The sequence below is a fragment of the Adiantum capillus-veneris genome, chromosome 17 (genome assembly GCF_014529385.1).
Source record: "Adiantum capillus-veneris isolate H3 chromosome 17, ASM1452938v2, whole genome shotgun sequence".
Taxonomy (NCBI): domain Eukaryota; kingdom Viridiplantae; phylum Streptophyta; class Polypodiopsida; order Polypodiales; family Pteridaceae; genus Adiantum; species Adiantum capillus-veneris.
The window spans coordinates 40,277,221-40,283,282 of NC_140947.1; positions in this window are offsets into that span (position 1 = coordinate 40,277,221).

A 6,062-nucleotide genomic window follows, 5' to 3' on the forward strand; every position below is an offset into this window, starting at 1 on the left:
CCTACCCTGCTTGGGAAAGGTTCCAAAATCTTAAGAAGTTCAAAGAGGGAGGAAAGAGTATCTCTTTTCTCACCTATGATGGCACCTTTGGTGCTACTCACAAAGTATTGGACTTCATCCAGCAATTCAATGCACCTTTGGAGACTAGGTCTTCAGAGAGTCATCCAAGCTATGCCATGTAGCTATGCACTTTCAAAATCTGCTCGTCAATTCTGGGCTAGTCTCCGCAGGAATGGAGAATCCCCAACGACATGGAGAACTCTACGAGTTTCCATAATGAAGCAATCCCTTGCAAGCGATGCCAAGGACAAAGTTCTTACTGAATGGAGATCATTTCCTTATCTATAGAGTTGATGACAGATCATCACATAGTTGGGAATCTAAAGGGAACTTGTGAGTAAGTGCAAAAGAGCAGCTAGGGTATTGGAGTGGGAGGAAGAAACCAGGTACTTCAAGAACTCTATCTTGCACTGGTCCCCCTGGTTGTCCAAATTTTTAGGACCACCACAAAGCCCCTATTGGATAGAAACTGCCAAGAAAGTGAATAATAAGGGTATGAATTGGCTTGTTTACTTCTAGGATGATAAAAGTAAGATCTGGAAGACCATTGAATTTTTGGCAACCCAATACCAACTAAGTGGCTATGAGGAGGTATGGTTAGTCAACTGAGTGATAAAAGAGCTTGACAATGTGGTGATGCCAATCTGTGCATCCAGGATGGAGTAGAACACTTGGAGATGGCCCAAAAGTAGTCTTTTCTAGAAAACCCAATCTAAAGGCATTTAACATGCATTCATGCACGATAATAATTGTTCTAGCCCCCTCAACAAAATATGGAAGAGACAATGGCCAAAAGAACAATGGGAGGAAGCCATAGAGAACATCTGGAAGCTGAAGTCGGTGCAATTTATGAAAATATTTTTGTGGAAGGTGATGTGGGGTGCTCTACCAATGGGCATAAAGATCCACGAAAGAGGAATTGGGTCTGATTGATGCTTGGGGTGTAGGATAGCTAGTGAAGGTATGGCCCACCTATTCATGGAATGGCAGGCAATCAGAGGTCTGGCTGGAAAAATATGCAAGTGGGTCCAAAGGACATGGCATATCAAATTTTTAAAATTGATATGTTCTTTGGTGGCAAGAAGATGGAAAGTCTTGCTCTGCCTATCTGCACTCAAATTGTCAGATAGTTTTTCTTTCACCATATATGGCGGGCGAGGAACCTACATGTGTTTGAAGGAGATATTGATGGTGGCAAGCGTCTCAGAGATTATACAAGAAAGTAGCGAGATGATATATATGTTGAAAAACAAGCAAGACTCGGGTGACTGGTCTAGGGCTACCAAGGCCGTGTTGTCAATATGCGTAAGTAAAAGCCTTGACCTATAGTTCACCTATGTTGTAAAGCAGGTTATGATTTGCCTTGGTGAGAGGCTCTAGACATCCAATTTGTATTTTTCAGCACCTCAAGGCTCGGCTTGAGCTTGAGGTTGTTTGTAATTTTGGTGCTGGGACTAATACAATTCACTCACAAATTGCGAGTTTTGCAAAAAAAAGAAATGTAGAAAGGTTTTTTAGCATGTTGTTTTCGGGCATCAATATCTCCACATCCCATCTTTGGGATGAATGCATGCTAACCTTGACTCTTGATGTCCCTCTCAAAGGTAAGTTTTGTGTAAACCCTTATTATGCATATCTTTGTATAAGTCCATTCTCTTATTTTTTTAGTACTCCCAATTGTGAGTTGAGATGTTATATTGATTTAGAAAAGAATATGCAGGCAACGTCAAGCGCTACATGTGGATTGAGGGGGCATTGTTTTCAAAAGAGGGCTTGTATAAAAATGCAATAAGAGCCACACATAAAGACACTAAGGATGACCTTTGGAGCAGTAGCCGATTCAACTAAGTGCAAGTTCCCATTCTCTGGAGTTAGCTATTGCCCCTATCTTTAATCCTACAACATACATGAGCTTGGTTCTTTCACGCACAATATCACCAAATTGAGCCACAACATATTTTTTCTCCAAGAGGCACATGTTTGTGGCTTTCCATATATGTTTTAGATAACAAAATCTGGTAATTTGTATCAAAACTTGAATGGATTGGTTATGAAATCTATTCCCTCCCAAGATCAAGTCACTTGTATAAAAAATAATCTTCCAGGTCTTTTACACCCATTTGTAGATTTTGGCAATCAAACTTTCAATGGTAGGGTAGTTCTGAATAGGTGTAGGGGATCCTCTCAAGCTATTCTACAACCAACGCAAGAGTCTGTGCCAATATCTCTAACACAATTCTTGTTCCCACTGGGGATGGATTCCCATAACACCTTCCATGTAAACATTTTTATGAAGTTTGGAAATTTGGTCTCCCATATGCCCTGAAAACTCTTCTGCCATAGCTTTTTTGACGAATTGTCCTTCCATGTCTTGATGAGAGGAGAAAACCAGTGTACTTTGAGAACCAACATGCTATAGGTGTCTTGAGTTTTAGGGATTGCAAACAATCTGTCTTTTGGTTAATTTCAGGCTTTCCAATCTATCTCTGCTTGGTCATATGTATAGGTCTAGGGGATAGGGATATCAAGGCACTATGGACCAAACATCTTTCTTAGAGACTCAGATTGTGTTGACTTACCAATCACTTGGCTTTTTGTCATCCTTGAGATGTGATAGTTTAGATAACCCTTTGTTATTCACCTTTCATGCAGCTTTACTTAAAAAAGGGTTCAAGGATTCCCTTCCAAGATTGGAGAACTAGGTGGACCATGCAGAAGGGAGCCTCTAAAATAATTGATAGTTTCCCCCATTGACTCAATGTTGCATTGTTTCACTTTCATGGAAGTTCCCCACTACAACCCCCAAGCTTAAGGAAAGTCCATGCAAAAGGGAGTGCCTAAAATATTTGACAGTTTCCCCCATTTTAGAGTTAATGTTGCTTTGTTTCACTTTCATAGAAGTTCCCCACTACAACCCCAAGCTTAAGGAAAGTCCAGCTAGGTGCCAGAATTTTATCATGCACTTTGGCCTCCTCCATGTGCCTTCTTGAGAGACAATTGTCCTCTATTGATGATGTTTGAGGCCATGACTGCCCATTCTTTCCTTTGGTCAATTAGCAATATAACTAGTTTAGGACACATGGCTTCTACATGCACCACAAGATCTAGTATCCCAATGTCTCCTTGGTTCTTGGGTGTTGCAACCCATTCCCATTTCTCCCATTTCCAAAAAGTTGCACCTTTTGTGTTGTTCTTCCACAAGAATCATTTGATCGGTTTCAAAAACTCTTTCCAATGGCATTTATCCACTTTTAGAATCACGGACATGAATGAGATGTATGGGATCATGAAGGAATTAATAACATTGACTCTACTATGGGAAGGGAGGAGCCCATGCTCCCACCTATCATTTTGTTGTGGACCTTGATCAAGACCCAGTCACACCTTTGCTTATTTAAAATTTCCACCCCAAGTGGAGCACCAACGTGTCTACATACAATGCCCTTTCTGATGACTTCCCTTGCCATTTTCCAAGGTCATATGAGTCACTTTCTGAGAGAAAGATCAATCTTGACTTCTCAATATTGCACAACAAATTAAAAGCAATAGCAAATAATTGGACGATCTTGAGAGCTCTTCTTAACAATTGTGGGTTGGCTTTGATAAAGAGTAGAAATTAATTTGTGTTGGAATTAGGGTTGCAGGAAAACGCACACAACTTGGAGAAGATAAAGGAAGCTCAAGGCACACAACAGAGAGCATATTACTTAGTGTGAAATGGAAAGATAGATAGCCCTAGAATGATGGACGTATATATAGTGCACGGGGGGAAAAACATCCTAGTGAGGGAAAAAATGTCACGGTGGTCCTAAGTGTGTTCACACACATCACTACCACATGTGCATGGTAACAAATCTCCCTTGGAGTGATGCGGTGAATGAGAGCTGGCACATAGAGTAAAGGGAAGTGACATGCCCTAAGGACATGATCAGTCCACAAAGGGGAGTAAGCCCAAATCTTTGTAGAAAGCTTCAAACTTCTCACAAGACAATGCCTTTGTGAAAACATTTGCAAGGTTGTCCTGTGTTGGCACATAATCCAAGTTGACCTCTCCTGCTGAGAGCCTCTCCCTGACATAGTGGTAATGCAGCTCAATTTGCTTTGTGCGAGCATGAAAAAATGGGTTTCTTGCATTTGCCAATGCACTTTGACTATCAGTGTAGATGGTGTTGGCAGTGTCATGTCCAACACCTAAATAAGCCATAAGGCATCTGAGCCATACAACTGGAAGTAGCCACAGTAGGTTGCTTCTTGCTCAACCATGATATGCATGAGCTACGAAGCATGAACAAAAACCACTTGTGGACACTCGTGTGTCAAATCAACCAGCCCAATTTGAGTCCAAAAAAGCATGTAAATCTGGCGGAAATGATCCCCCCTTGGGATAAAACAAGCCAAGATGTAAAGTGCCACTCAAGTAGCGAAAAATCCTCTTAACAACCTGCTAATGCTTAGACCTTGGGCTATGCATAAATCTATTGACTTGTGAGACTGCAAACTGAATATCTGGCCTCGTGTTGCATACATAAACGAGGCATCCAACAACAATTTGGTAAAGAGTGACATCTCGAGGATCACCAGCATCATGAAGACTCAATTTCAAACCTGTTTCCATGAGAGTGGCAATAGGTTTGCAATCCTCAAGTCCAAACTTACATAGTAATGTCTCTATGTAACTTTTCTAACACAAGGCAATACCACCATCACACTGCTTAAACTGTATACCCAACTAATGATGCAACAGACCCAAATCTTTCATCTTAAAAGTAGCATTTAATTCATCCTTAAATTCAACAATATGTCTCTCATTTGGTGGACTGATCACAAAATCATCCACATAAAGAACCACAATGAGAAGTACATCACCCTCATGGTTTACATACAATGTGCAAACACATACAAAGCTTTCTTACATCTACATACTTTATCCTCTTGTCCTTTCTTGACAAAACCGCGAGGCTGCATTACATAAACTTTCTCAAAATATGTCAACATTTAAGAAAGCAGTAACAATGTTTGACTGATGTACACCCCAACCAAAATGAGCTGCCAATGCACATAGAAAATGCACAGTATTCATAGAACAAGTGGGAGAAAAAGTCTCTTCATAATCTATGCCTTTTTGTTGTGCATAACCCTTTGCAATAATTCGAGCCTTATAGCGATCAATCTCACCATCCGGCTTGCTTTTCAACTTGTAAACCCACTTTGTACCAATGGCCTTTTGCCAGGAGGCAAATCACATAGAGTCATGTGTCATCTTCTATAAGTGCATCATATTCTGATTGCATGGCAGCCATCCAATTTTTTGAATTCTATGCTTCATCAAAAGATAGAGGTTCCTCAACATCACGTAAGCTAGACATAGCTAAGGAATCTGATGCATAAGATGCATGGCGAAAACTTGAACGAGTACGACTAGACAAAGGTGCATCCAATTTACTATCACTCAAAGTATGCACCAACCATTTTTAGGCATTAGGCTCTAGCTTGCTCATTATCGACCCTCTCCTCATCAAGTACATCATGTACATCTGCGTCAATAATAGGCTGATCTATAACATTTTCAGAAACCCCATAGGCTGTACATTTTCCTCATTGGAATTTACACTTAAACTTCCACCACTGAAAAGAGGCAATGATAACGGATTTTCAAAAAACAAAGAAAAAAAGAAGAAAAAAGTTATTTTTTTCCTTTGCAAGAGCCTTGGCAACACCGTCAGAAGGCTCGGTAATTCCCTGGTCCACCTTACGGCCTAGCTCGTCCATACCCCAGCCTAGCAGGCCGCCTTTTTCCCTATGCACCTCCCTCTTCCCCTCTCTCCCTTCTCGGCACACACTCTCTGTTCCTCATTCATATTCTCTCTCTCTCTCTCTCTCTCTCTCTCTCTCTCTCTCTCTCTCTCTCTCTCTCTCTCTCTCTCTCTCTCTCTCTCTCTCTCTCCTCTCTCTCTCGCTCATAGCCTGTCAGCAGCCCATATGGTGCAGTGCTCGGCCATACT